The 22,608-nt window shown below is 38.5% G+C and overlaps 1 protein-coding gene across 3 annotated transcripts in view; it reads right to left on the bottom strand.

Moving 5' to 3' along the window:
* The window catches only part of NUMB (NUMB endocytic adaptor protein), a 91,847-nt gene that overhangs the window by 40,649 nt on the left and 28,590 nt on the right, over positions 1-22,608 (bottom strand). Inside the window, exon 2 of one of the 3 annotated variants that reach the window (XM_027879610.1) lies at positions 4,896-5,019. The exons of the other annotated variants lie outside the window; for them this stretch is intronic. The gene's annotated coding sequence lies outside the window, so the exon portion shown is untranslated. The remainder of the gene's footprint in view (positions 1-4,895; positions 5,020-22,608) is intronic. 3 annotated transcript variants of the gene reach the window in all.

The following is a 22,608-nucleotide window of genomic DNA, read 5'->3' as shown; positions in this document are numbered from 1 at the left end:
GTTAACAGTCCTGCTTTCACAATCCAGTATGACTAACCACATTATTCACCACATGGCTTTCCAACCCATTTACCCTTTCATTACCCAATTATGATCTAATAACATAACACTACAAGTAAGCATTCTAAGACATCAAAATATGCATAAAGGTGAAGCATTTCTTCATTTGTTGAGCTAATAAATACATTTTGTTGTTGGAGTTCAAATTAGGGGATTTTCCTTTTGGAGATAAACAAAGTGTTGGATGGAGAAAATTCACCAGTGAAAGTAATATTCAGATCATACTTTGAAAATACAACAGAAATTGCAACCTCAAAATATTTATATGAGACCAAAGAGATCTTATATACAGGTCAGAGCTGTGACAATTACATCTCTGACAGCATTTTTAGAAATTGTGATGCACTGTCATCTTAAGCTGTGCGGTACTAACCATCCTCTCAAAGCCATCACATACCTTCTGTCTCATACCTGAGCTAAGGTATCATGTGAACACACCACAGCTGTTTCCAAAGCTCTTAAAAGTCTATTTGTACCATAGATGAGGGTGGAAGAAGAGGAAGAAACAATGTTATGACCGCAACATCTTACTGGCAAAAGCCAGAGTTAAACCAAAATTGCAGACAGCTTATGAAATACGAGGAAATGAAATAATGAGCTGTACTGCAATACACCGTTAACAACTGTGGGGCTAAAACATTCAGCTACCAGAGGCCCTATCCTAAAGCTTATGATTTTGCAAAATAAGCCAGACTTTTCAAACATAAATAGCCCCAGACTGCATCAATTAAATACAGTACTTGGTATTCCACAATATTACGAACAGAAATACCACCACAGCAAACACTCAGACTCTTAAACTGTCACAAAAATACAAGTTCGATCACTGCAAGGCAGAAGTTATTCCTAAAGATATGCAATGTGCTCTACAGTAGTTGTAAGAGAAATAATTTGGCTCTCACAAACCTGTGAAGTTCAGCAAATGAAAGAAAGCAAGACTCATTATCTCCATCAATAACTACTCTAAAGCAAATGTGCCAATTCATCCGACACCACAGCAACTGCAAACTCTGACTTCGGTCCTATAGAACATGCTAAGAGGTTTAAGTGCAGAGACATAAGACAGTAATCCCCTTGGTTTGTAGGTTCACCCTAAAAATACCCTGCAGACTGTCAGTCACCAGTGTAAAGCAGGTCTCCTAAACACTTTATGTGATACAAAGCTAATTGAACTATATTATCTATAATAACTGAAAATAAGTAAATGTTTAGTAAAGACACGCTAGCCATGCCTTGTGGAAAGATGTTCAAGTCATTTTGCTTTGCAGCTCATCTGCACACATGAAGAATTTTAACTAATCAAGGCACATCATTTCCAAGTGAATCATTTACATTAAGGGCAGATAAATATCAGACAACTCCACGACTTTCAAGCACGAACACCTCAGTTTAAAAGGTATCCTTACAAATATAGGTTGAATCTTGAAATGAAATTAGACACTAAAGAAAGTACGAAAAGGGTTGAAAAGGGCAGAAAAATACATCCCTTGATCACCCAAATCCAAGATCTGAGGCTTGAAGTTATATATGTCAAATCCCACAAAAATTAATGCATTTTCAAAATTATAAAAAAAGGAACAAAAACCTTTTACAAGTAAAATAAGCATATTTTATTGGTAGATCAGTCACAAATCTGATGACACTGGAGTTACTTCAGTAGGAGCTATGAATATTTTATAATCAAATAATCAGTGTTGACTAGACCGGGGCAAACATCTTCAGCTTAGTAGTAGAAAAGGTAAAATATAAGTCAGTCGTATTTTTGTGCTACTGACCTGATCATAACCTACTTACTGGGAGTTCAGAAACATACGGACACACCGTATTTTTGGTTCCAGGTCTTAAGCGAGAGTAGAAAGAGCAGATCAAACAAGCTACAGACCCAGAGCACGCGTTTCAGGAACCAACATGCCCTCCAAACCAGATTACTTGGAGGCTTCATTTTAGCAAGATTTTTGAAAAATTATTTGTATTCCTACTGCAGCTTTACACAGTGGCTCATATGCAGTGCTCATGCTCAACACAGAAGCGAAAGCCACACATTTTGGACAACTGATCCTGCAGCAGTGCTCTACACAGGCACACAGCAGTCCAGCCCACCGGCCCACATGGCCCACATTCGGGAAACATTTGCAACAACAAACCATAAATCTGTATCAGGTTTGTGAGAAGTTTTCTGTCAGCAAGTAGGATTCAGGTATAGAGAAACTAGGTAAATCCAGGTGAGTAGCAGCCTGCTCCGATACAAAACAGGGAGTTACAAAGGGCCCTCCACCAGAAACAGGGAGTTTTATTTTATTCATATATGCCCTCAAAAGCAAACAGTTCAGTAACTGTTTACAGGTGATGCAAAATGTTCTGGAGTAAATTAATTAAACTAAACTGATTTTAGAGATACAAGATCATCTCACAAGAAGAAATTATTCTGTATATAAAAACAGTAGGGAAAAGTACATGGGAAAAGGGTAAGAAAAACACCCTAATTATAAATAACGAATATGAATTCAGCTATTCCCACCATCTAGGAAAGACCACAACCCACATGTTTAGTCCTCTAAAAATTTAATTGTCAAATAAGCAAACAGAAGTAAGAATTATTATGAAAGGAGCAGAGCAAAACCAGTAAGATGTCGCAATGTAAGACCAGATTGCACTTCAGCTTCAATACCACACAGTTCTTGTAGTTAACACACCCTTGCTGAAATAACACTGAGAGGTGCAGGAAGGTAACATGTATAGCAAGGACTACATCAACAGCTTCTGTTCACAGACAGATTAGATACATCAAAAGTCTTCACCTCAGAAAAGCAATTTGCTAGTGGGGCAAGACAGAAAAACTACAGCATCACATGCGTTAGAAGATTAAATTATGATTTTCCAATTCTTATGTTGTAGAAACAATGGAAAACAATAAAATTCTCTAGCAGCCCAGTTTCAATAAAAGGGAATTTCCTCATGACACAGAATTAATTGCACAGTTCCTAGCTCTGGGAAATTTTACAAACTAAAAATAGACAGGGATTAAAGACACACCCCTCTCTGTTTAATTATTTAATCAAAACTTCCAAAGGCTATAGTGCAGGTGCAGCCTTCCATTCAGGGAATCACCCGGTCCAATCTGACCAGCTGGGAAGTCGTACTTCATGTCTGCCTTAACCTTCTATTCTTCCTTGGGATCCAACACTGTATCAAGAGAATTACTGTGCTGTGGAGCCTTTGTGGCAAACCAGCACAACTCACAAGCTGGTTTCCCTTCACAGCCAATTCAGCTGCCCAAAGCCCCGTGTTGCAGCTGTCACAGCACCACAGCAGAGTTGTTAGCTCACAGCTATGCCTGGACCACCAAGAGCTGGTTCACTACAGGTGGTAAGGAAAGGATCTCCCTCTCCCAAATCCACAGCAGCAGAAGTTTCTATGCTCAAGATGTTCAAATGAAATTATTTTGTATATCCCACATAGCTCACAAAGTTTGAATTACTGAATCAACAAGCCATGGGTGCTCTAGTCAATCTCAATTACAAAACGAAAGTTAGCCTAAACTGCCACAAAGATTGTCGTTCATAGAATGACAGATGACTCCTTGTTATACTACTACTGCAGCAGGCCCAAGCACTTTAGTCACTGCCTGGCAGCTGTTACATGGCAATTCAAGACACTTCAATCACTTCCATCCTCCAACAGTTAGATAAATATAATTAAGGTCCTTTTATCTGTGCATATTCCTCAGCTTGTTCATACTAAATCAAACACACTTTTGACTGCAGCCAAAGCAGAGAAGGAGGGTGAGTGTCACAAAAGGCATTTTTAATATTAATTTATAACTCCAAGTGAAATTGTGAAGGCTTTGCAACACGCTTTTGTGGAAAACGGCAGGTTTTGTTAATAAAAATAAGCCTAGAGGAAAAATTGCAGTAACTTTTTCTGGCTGTCAGAATATCAGAAAATCATTTGATAATCCCTTATTAAGGCTAACAACACAAAAAGTTCACTTCACATAAAAGATGTGCAGAATCTTCTTACAGAACCCACTCTTGTATCCAGCATAGCAACTGTGGTTGACTAGTAAGAACATAAATTTTCCTTCACACAAATCTTATTTATTATATTAGGAATTAAAATTAACATTCGTACACCTGTCCAGTGCAAGTTTTGAGTTGTTCCGTAACTCTTTTCTCATAATAACTCTTCACAAAACATTACAAGGAACCAGCATGATTATTTCCCAAATCCCTTTTATACAAATGTAATCAAATCAGAAGCTAGCTTAACAAAGCCACATAGATACAAGCTATAAATTCTGTTAAGCACGCAGGATGCAATGTTTTGTGAATTCCCTCCTCAGTTCAATACCTTTAAAAATATTTTGCACCCTCTCTAGAGCCTAACACAAGCCACGTGTTTCATCACCCGCAGAAGAATTCACACGACATCTAAGGAATCTGTCACCACAGTCCCTATGAGAGGTCTCTAAATAGGGTATTCTCACACAATTCCAGCTTTCTGGTACAATTGTGTATATAGACAACTAGCATTCCTTATGATTACACATAAGTAAAACCTCATTTAATGCCTAATGGTTCCTGTGTCTGCTTATTGCAAAGCCTTAAGATCCAAGCACAACTTCAGTGGCACACTTACTCAGTGATTTTGAAAATTACATATAGCAAGATAACTAAAGAAATATGTTTTATAAGCATTTACCTTAATAAAATCCTGATCTGTGTAATTTTGGGCAAAAAAAAAAAATCCCCAATTCTACCAAGTATGGTAGAATCAGCCACCGGAACATGAAGTTCATACAACAATAGCAAGAATACGATGACTTGGTGACTTACGTTTTTGGTTTTATTCCCTCAGGTTCTGCAATAATAGTTTTCTTAAAATTCCCTCTCTCAAAATCCTTCTCGCTTGAAACTATAACCTTGATTTCATGGTTATAAAAAAATATGAAGCTATGGGCTGAAAAACGAAAAAGAGAGATGATAAAGTCCTATAGGGGCTATAAAAGGTTTCATCTGAGAACTTATGTCATTTCCTCCCTGTACCTAAAAGGACAATGGATTTTTAGATTATTTCAAGTGTTTGTTTTAAAGAACAATGCCACAGTCTGGAATTATTACACCATTATACCGACTTGCCACAACTCCAGTCAAGGCTGGATTTTCCTCAGTTGAACTGGGGAGGATTTGGGTAGTGGATTTTACTGGTCAAAAAAAATTAAGGGATAAAAAGACAAATCAATCATACTGCATTTAAGGTTTTGGATTTTTTGGAAGAACTCCAAGTCACATTTTTAACACTGGCTGTTATAAACACATGCATACTTCCCTCCCCACTCCCTCTTCCTATCACTTGGCATTTAAAGCCTTTTGCTTGTGAGGATAGTAATCCTCACAGTGTTGGTCTTTATGGAGGTAGGAGATAGGAATTTAACTGCTATTGCTACTAAATCTCATAGGCACTGCTTTTTTAAACTCTGATAGTAATCTCTGAGACATTTCCTTTCACAGAAGTTCCCAGATTTCATGATGATCACCAAAATTAGTAACACGTTATTGGTGATCAGCAGTAATGTATTATGAATCCACAATTACACGCTCAGTGAGAATTATCACATAAAGCTTGAGATGTCTATAAATCCAAGGGTCCCTCTCCAAACTGGTTATTTATACTCCCATTAAACTCAGTGAAGAGAAAACACAGCTCAGTTACGCAAACCCGCTTTAAGTATACCTAACAATGAAAATATATTTTTCTAACTAAATAACTCTGTAGGCATCCAAAGAGATAGTTTCTACCCTTTTCACCTAAAATCAAATTAATGATTACAAAATTCTTTCATGATAATGAAGATTTTTTTAAAATGAAAACATTAATCAAAAACTGGAAGCAATATGTTCAATTCTGTAACAATCTAGTCAACATATTTGGTTTTCCAAGACCACAGTGAGATCTTAATTCCAGCCTATAAGCAATATTTAAACCAGTTAGTCCAATATAACATTCCAGGGCGGGGTAAAATCTCATTTCACTACCTGAGACAGACTGCTTCAAACTTGTAGAACTGCTTTACCTACCAAATACACTGCAAACACTCACATCAGCATTTTACCCTCTAGTCAAAATTAAATCTACGGTAGTTCAGAACACAAGCCAAGTCTTTGGCTTAGGGTATAATGGATTCAGTCTTACTCTACCACTTTCCTCATGATAAAATATTGGGATCTTAATTCAACTTTTTTCTGTTAGCTTTCTCTTACCCATGAATTCCATGTTAGCATGCAGGTTTTATTATCTCTTTCAAGATCAGCACAGACCTTCTGCTACAAAAAAACAAACGTGCATTAAAAGCCAGAATGAGCCTTTGAACGTGTGTTTTCTTCACAAGTTGTATCACGTCTCAAAATCAGTGCTAAGAAAAGGCCAGAACATGCATTCTAATGCAAAGAGTTTAAAATAACACTCACATATTAATAAACAACTTCCACTGAAATTGTCTGTAGAATCTAGAAATTAAGATCAAAAGTGTTCTTAGAGTAATAAGACACAGAACACTTATTAGTGAGATAAAGTTTATCCAACTGCACTTTAATAGTTGACCAATCATACACTCAAAAGATAAAGTTAAGATGTGCATCTCAAACTGTTAGTGTTGCCTTTTGGGGTCCCAGTTTATCTATATAAAGAGCTAACACTTTTACCTATTTCCATGAATACCAAATTTACAAAAATACATTCACAAAACTCCTATTTCACCACTGCTCATGAACGCTTCTGCCACCTAACTGATTCTAAACTACTGTTTATTTTAGCCCTGATCTGTAAATAAATGACACATTTAAGAAAAAATGCAAAAGAGCATAAAGAAGTGCCTTTTATTACAAAAGCAATATCTACTGAATTAACTCAGAAATATCTCAAGCCATCAGTAAAGCACATTTCCTCAGCTAGGGCTGCTAAGAGCTACAGAAATATTGCATACTGTGCTGCAATTGAGCACCGATTAACTTTATATAGAATAAGGGGCCAGCTGAGACATGGAGAAAAAGACAAAGATATTTGTTATTCGAACAAATTGAGCATTTGGTTTTTTTGTTACAGCTGTTCAAACTCAGGAATAAAGTTCAATATTAATATCACTCTGAACTACAGATATAAGTAAGTTACCTTCCTCACTCCTGTCTCGATCTTAAGCAAAGTAGGATGTTGTGTATCACACATGGGATCATGCTTCCATCTCCTTCAGAAGGTTAAACATATCCCACAGCTACATGACAGCCGGTCATGTTCTCCCAGAGGAAGATGAGGTTCCCCAGGAGTCAGCACAGGAGTTCAGGCAGGGCTGCCAAGAACAGTGGCAGTTCAGCAGCTCCAGGGCTGCCAGCAGTCCTCACGAACACACCAGTCTGTCTGAATGACCTCAGCTAGGTTGGATCTGTGAAACCACAGATGTCTCTCACCTTTCTAAATGAAATGTTGTTCACTACAGTAAAGCAGCTACAATGATCTACTGCAACACATACAATTCGGTGGCGGGGAGTTCCAAAAAGTGCATTGCCCATAAGTAACACATGCTGGAAAACCACACAGCTGCAATAGCCTCTTGAATCACAGACTAGCTGTCATCTTTCCAACTTTAAATTGCTTGGCAAAGGGCCAAGAAAAGTCAAACAGGAAATAACAAGGAAAAATTGCCTTCATTCTCATGTTCATCAGAGCAATCAATGAAGTTTCAAGCTCAGCACAGACAGAAATATTACCCAATGACCCTGATATCCCGCACCCATTGGCAGCCTTTCTACATCTACAGCAAAGCACACTGCTACCAGTCACTCCTCAAAAACCAGACACAGCGCAGAGCAAGTGGCAGACCACAGTAACCAAGGCATCACTCAAACGAGTTTCCTCTGGATAATACATTCAGATTCTACCACTGCCATACTGTGTGTTGCCTGCCGATGGAGGGTCACAGTGGCGAGTGACAAATTTCACTCCTGTTATGGATGAGCTTGACATAGAAACAATATGAGCTTTACAGTCTGGGCAAGTAGGAAATTGTGCTGCTGCTGCCCAGGCTGACAGATGAAATAATGTGCCTTGTGTAGCCATCTTGGTGCGGAGAACATCCCCGTACCTCCACAAAAGACAGCTGCCTCCTGGGGTGGCAACAGAGCTCGGCAGCAGAAGACAGGATGAAGAGGAAGGCAGTGTAGCAATGCCTGCAATGTAACAGCTGGCACCCAGCAGCAGGGCAGGCATGACAGGGACTCAGTGAAAAGGACAGTCCAGAAAACTTCTAAAAAGTAAATCCTTACAGAATGTGTAGTTTTCCCTTATACAATAGGCAGCATATACGACATTGACAATGTGGATGACACCCATTTAGAATGTCAAAAATTATGTGGGAGACAACACCACTTTTCTTCACAGAGAAACAATTATACATTCCTTAATTACAATTCCTCTATGTACATTAAACTTCACCTTATTTACTGCATTCACAGGAATGGGACTTATAAACAAGGGATGAAAATAGTGAGTTGGTGACAAAGGTACTGAGTTGAGGTAGAAAGTGAGCTTATTCTACCCTGGGAAAATCAGATCTCCTAAGAAATTGTCATAATCCCTTCTTAGTGGCAAATTCCACAAGAGTGGATCTTGACCACAACCCCTGCTTATGTCCTTTTGACATTACCAAAGTCACACGTTTCACTTGGCCAGAAAATAGTGCACACAGCAGAACCTAGGCAGTTCACTCAAACTGCACCACTCTTTCAGCAGCTTTAGCAATCTTCACTCCTGGTTAACCGATGGCAACTAGTGTCTTGCAAAAATACATCAACAAAGCACTAGCAAACCAAAGATTGCCTACATCAGAATTACTTACATTTTCTAGCAGTTGCTGGGTGTTAAGTACCTCACATTACTTCTTAAAGGTCAGATTTTAATTCCAAAGACTAACAGTCCACTAGGTGCACTGCAATTATCTATGTTACAGAGCCATCCTTCTACTCTGCTTATGGTTTGTTCTCTATCATCCCAGCTCAAACTTCACCTCCTTCTGGAGCTGCACACATCGCAAACAGCCAGCATGACATAAAGGCAGTGGTCTCCTCTGGTTGGTGTTATTTTCTGGAAGAGAGTTCTCAGACAAGAACTACAGAACTCCTCATCCGCTAGAAGAGCTTTCTTTTGACATTCATAGCAGTTTAAGCACTGTAGATAGAGATGCATTTATACAAACCCTTCCCTCCTGAATACAAGCATAAATATACAGCTTTGCCAGCGGTGAGACTTGAGAAGTTGGATTCCTACTCAGAAAGGGTGACATCACAGAACTTATATAAATTAGGAGGAGAAAAAGCCAAGTAGCTATTACATACGTTTCTCTGACCAATGTAGTCTCATGACAATAAAATTATGCAAGTGTCTACAGGCATTTGAATCACATGCTTCAAAACATACTGTTGGAAGCCACAAACCACCCTTCCTCAAATTTCACACTAAGCACATTTAAGAGTAACACCCAATTGATATTTTGCAGTGGTCAGACAAAGCTGATAAACTCACAAACTCATCCAAACTCATCCAAAAAGATCGATCACCAATGCATTAACACGTTCTTCAGCTATCTATAATCAATATTTTCAATAACTAAGGCTTCTTTAATGAAATCTATTAAGTTGCAAAAGCAGTAACACAATCATTTCCAAGGGCAGCCTAGTTTAATCATTCCTTTTTTATTAAGGGGAGATGAAGTATTTTAACAAGTTTATAGTTCTTATATTCTTATTGTTCCCTCACTGTCTATAAGAAAATACTCTATAAAGAAAGGGGCAACATCTGCAAAAGTCAGGTTCTCCTTTCCCGCCTCCCTCTGTTGTGAAACCACTGGAAGTCCACCCCCAGCATTGTTTATATAGGGATTATAGAGAAACATTTTTATAAAGTACACAGTGTCTGACTACACAAGCTCTCCCAGAACAGCCTCAGACTCCCTCAGACAGAACTCCCTCAGCCTTTCTAAGTCTTGAGTTTGAGCAATGCCAACATTATTAAGTGACAACAGTTTCCAGTACACTCATATTCACGTTGCCTACTGGAAGTTCCTTATCACAAGAGGGGGTTGCAGTCCATGCATCATGTCTAACAGCTACTGTGGGGTTTTCCATGTTCAGTCCTTGTTTTCTTTACTGTACTTGGTCCTTCTGTAGTCAAGCTTAATTCAAGGGTGAGTCCTGTCTTGGTCCATCAACTTACATTTTAGAAGCTTCTCAAGATTAAACACTACAGCCATCCTGACTGGAAGTAGACTTACCAGTGTTACAAGATGAAACCTCCTTAACCACGAAACTACAGCAGAAACAATAGGATGAAATTCAGTGTACTCAGGATTGCAAACCCTAAAACTGAAAGGCAACCACAACAGAATTTTGTACTCCCACGATTCAATATTTTAAAGATATATGTACTCAGTATGTATTGAGTTTGTGAACTACGCCAGGCCTTTCTTATTAGTCATACAACTTCTCTCTCCCTCAAAGCTTACAAAAAAGAACTAAAACTGAAGGTGACAGAGTAACTTCAGAGTCTGGAATTAAGTGCTTTGATAGCCTCTAACATGAACTTCTGAAATGCAACAAGCTGCTGTAACAAAGCCAAGATAACTGAGGTTATCTTGGATTGTCCTACAACCACACCCAGGAATGCAACACATGCCAAAACTCAACAGTTGGTCATCGACATAGGCGCAGGAGGAATCACAATGTGCACTGAGTCAGTTTCTCACCACTGGAATTATACATTTAGGCGGATTTGCTATAAATATCTAGTTCTGTAGATACAGGAGGAGATTGGAGCCATATGTAGGAGATCCGAGTACTAATTACACTCAGAGTTTCAGCAATATAAAACTGAGGAATAAGAGGAGATTCAGGAAATGGCCTACTTTAAGGTATACGGCCTGCATGTTCTGAACTCTCACAAAAAGAGAGCAATCAGGAAACAAGGCTGTGGAAAAAAATCAGAGGTTTGGGCTACAAAAAATTCCCTTTGTATACTACATACCAATGCATACAACCCCGTTATTGAATTTCTCTTTTCTAGATAAAACAGATAAAATATGTGTGAAAAAACCCACATTATCTGGTAGCAGACTGCCCTGTAACACAGGACATAAGGATGAAGACAAAACACAAGCGTTTGTTACACTGTTAGGCTAAGGAGCATCAGCATCCTCCCTAGAGGCTCCAGTTTTGCAAACAAAATTCTGCAGCAAGAGGCATTTCCATGTTTTCTGTCTCAGAGAGGGGCTGTAAGACTTGCACTTGCTCTGTCTCATTTCTAGCCTGCTTCTGCAGTGAAAAAAAATAATATAGGTTACTGACTTGACAACAAACTCAGAGTGAATACATGCTTTATTAAAATGAACTTCTACAATTCCTGATCTAGTGGTAATTTCCAGGAAAACTGAGATGAATCTTTATTAGTTCCAGTATTTTTAAAACAGTACAAGTTAAAACTTGGGACATCAGGGCTGATCAGATATGCCAGATATGCACCCCTCCTTATTATTAATATGGCAAAAGAAATCCCAAAAGATTTGAATTAACATGAAAATTAACTTCACAGAATATACCTAAAATCTGCCCACACATAAGATCATATTCATAGATGAACACAAACGATCTGCTCCAGTTTTTGCAGTTAAATTGCTCTTACTTGAATCTTTTCTTGTTGGTTGTTTCTTTCATTTTGGGGTAGGGTTGTTCTACTAAGAATATTTTTACTTTTCAAGATGTTCTCTGCAGTTAAGTGTCTTTTCTACAAAGGAGGATTTTTAAAATTTCATTACTGTTATGTCTTTTTCTAGAAGGCACCCTGGACTTCTGAAACAATTAACATCTGAATAGAATTTAAAAAAATTATCTTACATTTCACAAGTCAGGACACCTAAAGCAAGTTTGTAAACTTTTTTCCTGAAGGGGTAGAGGGGTGGGGATAGTGCAGGACAGGGCTATTTGACACACTAATTTCCCTGATGCTGTAGCAAGGTAAGAAGGCACTCCTAAAATATGGGGTAGTCTTGAGTTCGCAGTAGGAGGCTACATTTCCTGCTGGATAATAATATCACGTTACACATAAGAAGGGTTATGTCGGTAAAATTAAAATAGCTACAACACGTGAAGCTCTCAGTAGAGCTCCCCTTCTGCTTGAAGGGAGACTCGGGGAAGGACCAAGGGAATAGCAGAGCACCAGCAAGAAGCACAACTGAACTCCTCTGCAAAACCTAAGCATCCCAGGTTGATGACTGTCATGCAAAGTTAACCCATGCTTACCCTGGTGCAAAATCATAAATGAGTTTCCTGATGCAAATTCTCTTTCCTACAATTATTTTGGGAATGGGAAAGAAAATGTGTTTTTTGTAGATATAGTTACCCAGAGATTATGGGAGCAGACAGTGTGTGTCAGTATTACTGATTATGGATTATGTCCATAAGGACTAAAGCATGAATAAAAATAAATTACTTCATTGTTGGCACAGCTATTGCTAAGGGACATCTTATCCAGCTTTTATGGTGGCAAATTATTGACAGGCATCACAGAAGAAATAGATTTTGAGTAGAAGTCTGAATATTATTAGCATTATGGATCAGCTTAATGAGCGTGATGTCTAAAAGCGAGTCCAAGGCTTAAATCTTCAAAGAAATATTTAAATGTATCTACTAAATACAATATAAAAAACCCTCAATGTTTATTAATGAATTTCAAATGTTCAAACTGTTTCAACATACCAGCAACTAGTAACCTTTTCTGAATGTGCTACAAATGGCTAAAGATTCTCACTATGCGTACAATTAGAAGTACAAGGTAAAGATCTAACTAAAGTAAAAGGTTTAGGTAGAGATGAGTTCAGAGAACTAGAAAAGCACTTCTGCACAATATTCTCAGCTATATCAGGATGCACATTTAAAAAAGGAGTAAACTTCCTGAGGATGCCTCACAGTTAATTTATAATCTTTCATAGAATCTCTCAAATTTTAAAACTCACAGTCTTAAGATAGAGCAATGTGGTATTCAGTTTTTAAGAAATGATGGGGAAGTTCACAAGTTTAGTTCAGGGAATAAACACATTACACAACCGGCCAAAGAAAGCAGAACTGAGAGCATCTTGTTGTAACTTAACTCAAAGAGAAGTGCTAACAAATATCTCCTTCAATAATTTAAATCCAGTCCACCTAGGATTTGAAAACTACAAAACATTCACTTCTACCTACAGAATTAAAACTGATGATTCCCATAGTACTTTACTTACCATTTGAAAAAAAAAAAGCCTGTTGTTTTAAGGAGTCCATAGATTACTACCCACACGGACTTGGCCAGTTACATTACAGACAAATAAATCCAGATGATACAGTTCTTCAAAATTCAGAGCACGCAAAGGTAAAGCTCTGCAAGAGCGAGAATGCAAGGCAAGAATGTGGCTGTGACACAGGCTTTGCTGGACAGGCTGCCCTGAGACACTCCCTGCAAATTCTCTTCACCACCCACGTCCCCTCACATTAGGTATACAGATGTGAGACACAACAGGAAGGGCCTGGACAGCCTTCATCCTGGGTCAGGTACGCGGAAACACTTCTGGGAAACCTATGGCAAATGGACCTGGCCTCAAAATAAAGGCTACATGCAGGGTACCTAACTTGGATCCGTGGGACACTGCAGTGCACGCACAAACCAAAGCCATCTTTAGCTGCCTGCGTTTGCACAGGTTTGGTAGCAGCTGCATCAGTTCTGAGAAACCTGACTCCAAAGCAAACATTTTCTAACAGACTCCTACAATCATAATACATCAGGACAACTCAATCAGAAGCAGTAGCTATATCCTGCTACAGAAACTAGTATAGCATACCATGACTTCCATTTATTATATTCCACCAGAAGCAGCATTGACACTGTCTATATAAAATTTAATCTACTGAACCCCTTTTTTTTTGCCCTGTAGTAGATGTCCTCATAAAGTCCATACTTCTGCAACAGAGAATGGAAACCTGTGGGTTTTAGTAGGCAAAACCAGTCCTCCTCTTGGGTACAATAACTTCAGTGAACACCATGTCTTTTCTGCAAAGCCTGAGCAATTGCATCAGTGGGACGGGCCGCCGCAGGCCCTGCTTGCTCTCTACACGAGATGCCTCATTTCCCTCTGCATCTTCAAGGCATATGCAAGGCTTTGCCAGCTCCAGCTGTGACAACCTAAGAAAACTTGCAAAAAAACAGTTGACAAGGAGTAGGGTAAAGTCCAGAGTGAAACATTTGAAATCTGCTGCCTTGTATGTAAACCCTGTAGTACGTTCAGTTCTGTAAACTGAACTGAGAGTTACTCATGAATCCTGCTTTCACCCCGCAGCATCCAAGTTTGTCGTATGACTGATAGAGCTACTTTACACTTCAGCGCACATCTACAAAAACAACTGTGCAGAGACAGGATCCCAAGGTGTACTAATAAGGTTCTTACAAGCCTGGACAGCAGGAAGCTTCAGCCTATTCCAAAGGAGCTTAATTGCTAATGGAAGCATAGAACCCTAGAATTACACAGTTAAAGCCCCAATATTTGTTTTTACAAGACTATAGTTAGAAAAATTCAACTGTCCTGAAAAGGAAAGAAGCCAAAAGGCAGACTAGAAACAAAGGTAGCCAGAATTTGTCACTTCAGCCTCGAATTACAGAAGTCCCTGGTGACTTTTATTCACCCTCAACTCCCCAAAAATATCCAGTCAATATGGTTTAAGTAAAAACTGAAGCAAATATCCGGACAGTAAAGACTGGAATAAGCATCTCTGGAAAAGGGGTCTATAAATACTCAGAAATATTTTTTTTTAATGTCAGAAAACACAAAAAACACCCATTTGGTTATAACTACCAGGGTTGCTTGATAGTGGTAGAGGTGAGTCTTTGCATTTTTGTCCACTTTTCTTAAATAAACTTACTTATTCTATCATGCCCAGTACAAACTAATGCTTATACATTGGATTAAGAGCACAAAACCAGCACTCCCATTCAGACAGTGGAAGGGAACCTGATCAACCTGAAAAGATGCAGTTTGAATTCCAAACTGAAGTATTGTAAAATTTACGTAGATGGCAATTGTGGTTGCCAATGGGGAAGGGGGAGAAATACTAATTTTTCTTTCATTTGAGAATCCAAAATTCTTACCGTTACAGAATTCAGGTCAAGTTTTAAGCAACACTGCCCGACCACTTCCCAAAACCTGGGGCAGCAGAGGTAGTGACTTCAAGATGACATATTTATAGCACACAAAACCCCCATACAACTACTTATTCTATAATTGAACACCAAAACAAGATGTTACTATGAACACAATGCCTCTGGCAACGTACCATGCATTCAGAGGGACACTGAAATATCTCTTAGATAACTGCACTTGATCTAATCTGGAGTTGGTATTTCCTGGCCAATGATGACTAACTCTTCTGAACCATCATTAAGTATCAGGAAATACCCACCCCCAACATCAATCAGTAGTTAAACATACACCAAAGTGATATGTTTTGAACATGTCCACTCATAGCTATTTATCCTATAGGCAAATGTGGAGGGTAGGGGGGAAACCCTTCCCACCAGTCTTCAAGTAACCAAAGTACAAAATCAAGTCCTAATATTAATAATAAAATGCGACTTAGGGCCAGACTTCCAGCTTGCTTAACTTGCAAAGTTTCACTCCAAGATAACACTGAGCTCTTCTACGGTCTTATCTCACTCCCTCATTCACACACAAAAAGCTATCAGAATTAAACTGATCCAAATCACTCCTATACTTGGGATGATGGGTTAGAGAAGAGCTTGGACTAGTACTGTATATACTTTGTAAGTGATGACACCAGTCCAGCCCAGCTCTTCCATCACAGCCTCCCAGCCCTGCTGCCCCAACCCAATTTCAATCCTCAACAACCCATGCAAGGCAGAGAAACAGATGAGAAGTGCCTCTCTCCAAACTCCGGCCTAAAGGAGAATTCATGCCTTTTCATCTCCATTTTCTGTTCCATTAAAAACAGCAGAGGAAAGAAAGCACTTCTTAGCTAAAAACAAACAAACAAAGAAAAAGAAACCCTGAAAGCCAACATCACATTTATATTCAGGAAGGCTCAGGAGTGGACAATTGTCCTCTTCATTTCTGCAGAAACCAAAATTAAAGGCTCTCAGTAGGAAAGTCACAGCTATAATCCCCTCTTCCCCATCTCCCTGAAGGTACTAACAGAAAGTTTTCATCACAGTAGTCAACACATCACTATGCTGTGAATATTAAATCTAATCCAAAGAGTCTCCCATGATTTCCTCTCCTATCCTTTTCCTATTTTTTTTCCTTTAAAGGGAAAAGATTCACTTTCCAACTGACATGAGCACACCAAAATTATGTCTAATTTACTTAGAATTAAAAAATAATTTCATCCCTGATGAAATTGCTAGGTACTGTTAATTACTGCACCATTTTTCTATTAGAATTCTACACTCTAAGCTTAAGTTGGCATGTGGTTTTCTGCAAGTCAACCACTTCTTAATTAAAGCCTAAAGTCCTAAAAAGTACCAGTACTTGAAACTTCTATTTTGAAGCAAGTCTACAGCTTGTGCATCAAGAATGATTTTGTTTCAACAGTCATTCTGGTGAGTAGAGTCTACTGCCTGAATAAAGCAGCTTTTTTGCTGCTTGTTTTTTCGTTTAACATGAAAAATCAAACCTCTTAAGAAAATTGATATTCATTCCCAACCCTCCTCCCAAAAGAGCTAACCACTTACCAAACCACTGCATTAGGTCTTCTGGCAGCTCTTTTATTTGTAATCAGAGATCAGACTTACATTCAGATCTTAGGGGGGAAAAACCACCATCACCACAGCACAACACACCCACCCACCCCACCACCCACCCCTTCATATTTTCATTTTAATTTACAAAGACAGCCACTTTGCACTCATCTGAAAGAGTGTTACATGTCAGCAGTAAAATGGGTGTAGGAGCAGGCAGACAGACAACATCAGCCACCTGGACGATAAAAGAAGAAGAATGAAATACTAAAACAAAAATATTGTGGTCCTTAGCCAGCACTAAGATCAGTGTGTGTGAAAAGAATCAGAGGGTCAAACTGGAAATCTGCTTGAGGTGTGATTGTTCTTTGTGATTGAACGCAGTCACCTGGGGGTGTGTGCTATGTGTGGGGATAAGAAACACCTGGCCTGGCTTGATAGTTCGGACCAGAGTCTGCATATATATATATGGGGTGTATATATATTTATATATATGGGGTAATAAAGTTACGAGACTTAGTTCTGCCTGGACAAAGTCTGTCTCAGCTTGGATTCATTCCCCGCAGATGGGATTCAGGTTTTTTGGAGAACACCTCCAGGACAGATTTTCTGGACCAACACCCCCATAAGGAGGTGGAAAACACATTAAACTGTGGGTTCAGAATTAAGTTTGCAGGCCAGTGAGCAAATAAGCCCCATCTGCAGTAGCCGGCATGATACCTACTGCATTCCTAGTGTCAAATAGTTCTTGAAATGTTACATCCATGCCACTGAAATTAAACTAGTGACACTCTTTCAAACTGGGCAGCAATAATGCAAGTAACCCAGAAACAGCACTCACCTAACACCAACTCACAGCCCCATAAGGACAGAAGGGAGTTAGTCTACAGAAGAAAGTTCTCAAGAAGACTTCCAGCAGAAAACAGCTTTAAAAACAAACCAAAAAAATCCTCATAAACCCAGCTCTCTAGTTCTGCTATAAAATCATCTAACTGTCAGTCTATACAGATGTGAAGGATGTAAATTAAGAGTCATGATTGGGGGACCAAACAAAAAAGAAAGGAAAAGGAAGGGAAAAGGAAAAAACCAAACACCACCAAAACAAAACAAAACAAAACAAAAAACCACCAAAAACAACAACAACAAAAAAACAACCAAAAAAACCCCAAAACAATAAAAAACTAAACTATACCTACAAAGCAAGGCTGGAGTTTCAAACTAATTAGTACAAAGGTCTTCAAGAAATTGAGCTTTCATAAATTACAGCTTTGCACACAGTCCAGTTTACAATGTGGACTTTGTAAAGGTTTGATACTTTCCTAGTGACGTGTTCCTGAGTACACAACAATATGAGGAAGTGCTGTAGCTGATACCCCTCTTCTCTGCAGACAATCACATATCAAAGGTGCATCATTGTTTAAAATGGCTCCAGTTCTTAAGGATGAAGATCTACTCCCCGTCCTGTCTTGACCTCAAGGGAGGGACACACTGTCCTCCAAAACATCCTGTCAGGAAAGCAGTAAGAAGTGTGCAAATTTGGAGATTAGGGTAATAAATACTCTTTAGCTAGTTACTTATTTTGGCTTTCAAAAAAATTGTTGTCAAAAAGCATAGATGCTTTTCTAACCAAGCCTTGTCCACTTCACAAATCCTGGTGAAGTAGGAACAATGTATTTGTGAGGCTCCCGATGTGGTAGTCTTGTGTGAAAGTTTTCATTTGTTACATCCATTCTCTTTTGAAGCTACATGTTTCCTGAAACTGATTTAGCAGAACAAAAATGCCATTAATTATTTGCTATTTCTTCCAATCCAGATATTTGGAATTTATCTGAATATAGTCCAGATCTGTTCATTAAGGAAACTGTATGCATCTATTAAGGAAAAATGGGATGTTTACTGTTTTTGTGGATTTTTTTCTGTGTTTCCTTTTTTAGGACTACAGCGCCAAACCTGCCAGGAGATGCCCATGACATAAGGAACAAGGTCAACAAGTATTCTAATCAGATTTGTTTTCCTTATTTCTTAGAACTGGCACCAAGTCCTTACAGAACAATCTGTTTAGGTCAATAATAAACTGCAGGGCTCCTAAATAAAATGGTAATATTTTACCTATTTTCCTCCTAAATAAAATTACTGCTTTTTACTGGTCATAAAGTCTTATCTTCTCAAGTACACAACTAGAAAAGGACTGGTCCGGACTACCCGAATGAATTCAAATGTGGGTTTACTGTGTTCTTACTGTTAGACCTTTATATTTAGTTAGGAGTTCCCCCAAGGTGAAGCAGTGATCTCTGCATTTTGTTTGCACTTTATGCAAGTGGAGAGCATTATTTCAATTTTTTTTTAGTAAAACGTCTTCTGAAAACTACACAAAAGCTTAATTCAGGGTAGAGCTACAAACCCTTAACAATGTTTCCTGGTATGAGACAGTTGGACAAACTTTCTCTCACATTTAGTTCAATCACTAAGTGTCAGCAACCAGTTTGCATTTCTACCTACTAGCATTTGAAACTGAGAAGGGGAGGGAAAAAAACCAGGCAGATGAGATCTCAAACACTTAATATTTTTTCCAGTTCGAGCTCTTCATACGTTAGATAAAATACATTACCTCACTTTTTAACATCAGGCTAAGGTAATGGCTACAAATTTTTGAGAGACAGAATGTAATTTTATCAAATAGCAAAGAGAATCGTGGAAGCAACACACAGGAGAACACAAAGTCAAGTCACGGAATCAAATTTAAGCCTGCCTATATTACAACCTAGTTCAAACAGCGAAGCACTCTTTCATACTGTACTTTTTTACTTAATGACAAAGAAAATCCCATAGTCAAGACGGAATAAACCAGATGTCGAGATTTACAGATTCCACTTACATTCCTTGCAATATATACACACCATTTCCTAAAAAGTAAAGCAAGATTGAGATCTCTATTTCTCGAGAACTAAAAGTATCACTAAATTCACAAATGCTATTTTAAATAGGAATGGAATATGTTAGCATATGGAAATATTAATAAACATAATGTTTTAGAAGGTATCTACATTATGAGCTGCTACTTGGGCTTTGTGCAATCTTGCAGGCAATAATATCCCTTCTTCAAAGAGTTGTTACAAAATTGGTTTGCTTTCACTGTACATTTACTGTTCAGCTTAGATTGCACTGAGCAAGCTCTAAGAGCAAAAGTTGGCTCTTGAGGTCTAACTTCAGATGGAGCAAAGCCTATCAAAAAAATCTCAGCTGAATTTTCATAAGCTTCTGGATTGCTTCCCTATGTGTAATGCTATGGTCCCTTATTACACTGTGCCACAATTACCTCTACTTAAAATAAGAAACCAAATCTGTTAGAACACTTTTTAACTGTATTGTCACTTTAGGATCTTCAGCAAACTACACTGCCGTCATGCTACTGTACACATCAGGGAGCTGACTGACTACCATCTCTTTAAAAAAGAAAATCAACCCCATTTAATTCCTGCTTGGATCTAGACATCTGGAATCAAGTATATACATGAGGAAGAGCCACACAGCTGCAACTGTATAAATATTTTTCTTATCAATTCCCTGCCAAGAGCATCTCAAAATTGTACAATCAGTTTCACAGACAAGAAATAAAACTAGGTTCACACAGGCAGACAGGCTTCTAGAATTTGGGTACCCACATTTGGGGAGAGAGGTATTCCATGGCCTACATACATACATACATACATACATACATCTCAGATAACATTTTGCAGATTTTGCTTCCTATGAATTTCTGGGGTGGAGATGGTGTCTCCTTAAACTGGCATAATGATTATCACTCATTTTATCTTAAGAATTTCTGGCATTCACTTCAAATAACAATCCAGCAGACAACACACATTCCAACTTGAATTATTAGGATTAAAACAGGAACTCCTTTCTAGTGACATATTCCTTCCAACAAGGAGTATCTAAGCAATTGCCATACTGATTGCGATTGACTGCAGTATGATGACGCATAGACACTTAGGTATATTTGTCAGCAGAAAATGTTGCAGCAAATGTAAGTGTTCAGAAGTTTGATTTATAAATAAACTTGAGAACGCCCCTCTAAGAAGTGGATACGACACAGTACCTTGGAAACCATAGACCCTAAAGAATTAATATTTCTAGATTCAGAAAACTAGGAGAGACTTTTTTTGTTCACCTCCAGTCAACCAGCCCCTCTTCTGCCTACTCACACAAACTCATGATACGTGCGTGACTTCATTATAAAATGAATACACACGGACATCAATCACTGATGCACTTTCAAAATCCACCCTTAGCTCTGACACATCTGCCAAGCCAACCTAAGTAAAAAGTTAATCACAGAAGTCCATGAAGGTGTTGTGTCTATAGACAAACATCTGCATCAAGTATTAGTGGCACCGAGTTGAAATTTTTCTTTGCATAATCACATTAGTCCAAGTTTTATGTTTGGGGTTTTTTTGTTTTGTTTTTTACTTTGGCTTAACTATGTTGACAAGAATATCCATTCCAGAAACTAACTATAATTTAGAAGCTTGTGATGGCTTTTTTACTCATACACCACCATTCATTAAAGAACAAAACCACTGAAGGATGTCACAGTCTCAGACCACAAAAAAGATGCACTACAACAGACCAGCACAGTAACAAAAATTGATCCACTGGGATTTTTAGCAGAGAAGAAGATTATTTGTATCATATACCTATTCCAAGTTTTTCTCCTGAACTGTTATCTGCTTCTAAGATCACATGCAGCACTGATGCTACCAAGCCATTACTTTTCCCTCCTTTCAAATAACTGTAGTCACACTAAAATTTCACTTTATGAAAATCCTTCCCGAATTCATAAAACCACTATTTACTGTGCAAGTTTGGCCATGACAATCAATAGAGGTCATCTTCAAGTCCTTCTTCTGGCCTCCAATTTCTTGTGTCAAACACTTTATATGGCATCATACAAGATACTTAACATACATCCCAACACTTCTATTAAAGCTATTTTGGTCACCCATAAACACAGACGACTTAAGAACAACTGTTCTTAGTCTTCATCCTCACGGGTTTTGTCTCCTCACAATTCACTTTTTGTGCAACCATTAACTCCAGCTAAAACATTTAAAAGATGAGAACAGCAAACCAAGACATCTGAAATACCGACAGAGATGTGCTTAAGCAAACAGTAATGTAAAGTGACATTAGTTCTGAAGACCTACAGACAGCTGTAAAAGACATTGCACTTTCACAAAGAAATAACTTGCAAACCAAAAGCAACTTGTGGCAGTAGGGTCGACTGCACCAAGCATAATAGACCATGGGTTCAGCAACAGAGGGCTAGACAGCAGCAACTTTGAAGTTTTCAAGGGGCAAATCATTACACAAGCTTTGATTAAAACCACTTTCACATTCCTTACTTGATGCCAGAGTTCAGTGAAGCAACATTTAAATAATGGTCCAGAGCTGTGAAATTTACCTCCTTGACACTTGAAGTACCCTTAAAATAAATGTTTCAGTTTTGTTATCACATTCTTCTCTAGGACTTCGATAGTTCTCTCCAAACAGTTTTGCATATTTTAGTCTCACCACATGTAAATGGCAGCATGCTGCTCAAGGCAGAGTTCGAGCAGTCTGCCAACAGCTGGCAATGGTATGAACAGTGAAGTACGGAAAAAATGATGCTGGAATGCAGACACTCTTCCTGTAGATTCGCTTGCTGAACTTTTTTGACATGACATTCTAAGA

The sequence above is a fragment of the Empidonax traillii genome, unplaced genomic scaffold (assembly GCF_003031625.1).
Source record: "Empidonax traillii isolate 1590-97213 ecotype Southwest subspecies unplaced genomic scaffold, ASM303162v1 scaffold56:size2478089, whole genome shotgun sequence".
Taxonomy (NCBI): Eukaryota; Metazoa; Chordata; class Aves; order Passeriformes; family Tyrannidae; genus Empidonax; species Empidonax traillii.
This window is presented reverse-complemented; position numbering and strand designations above follow the sequence as displayed.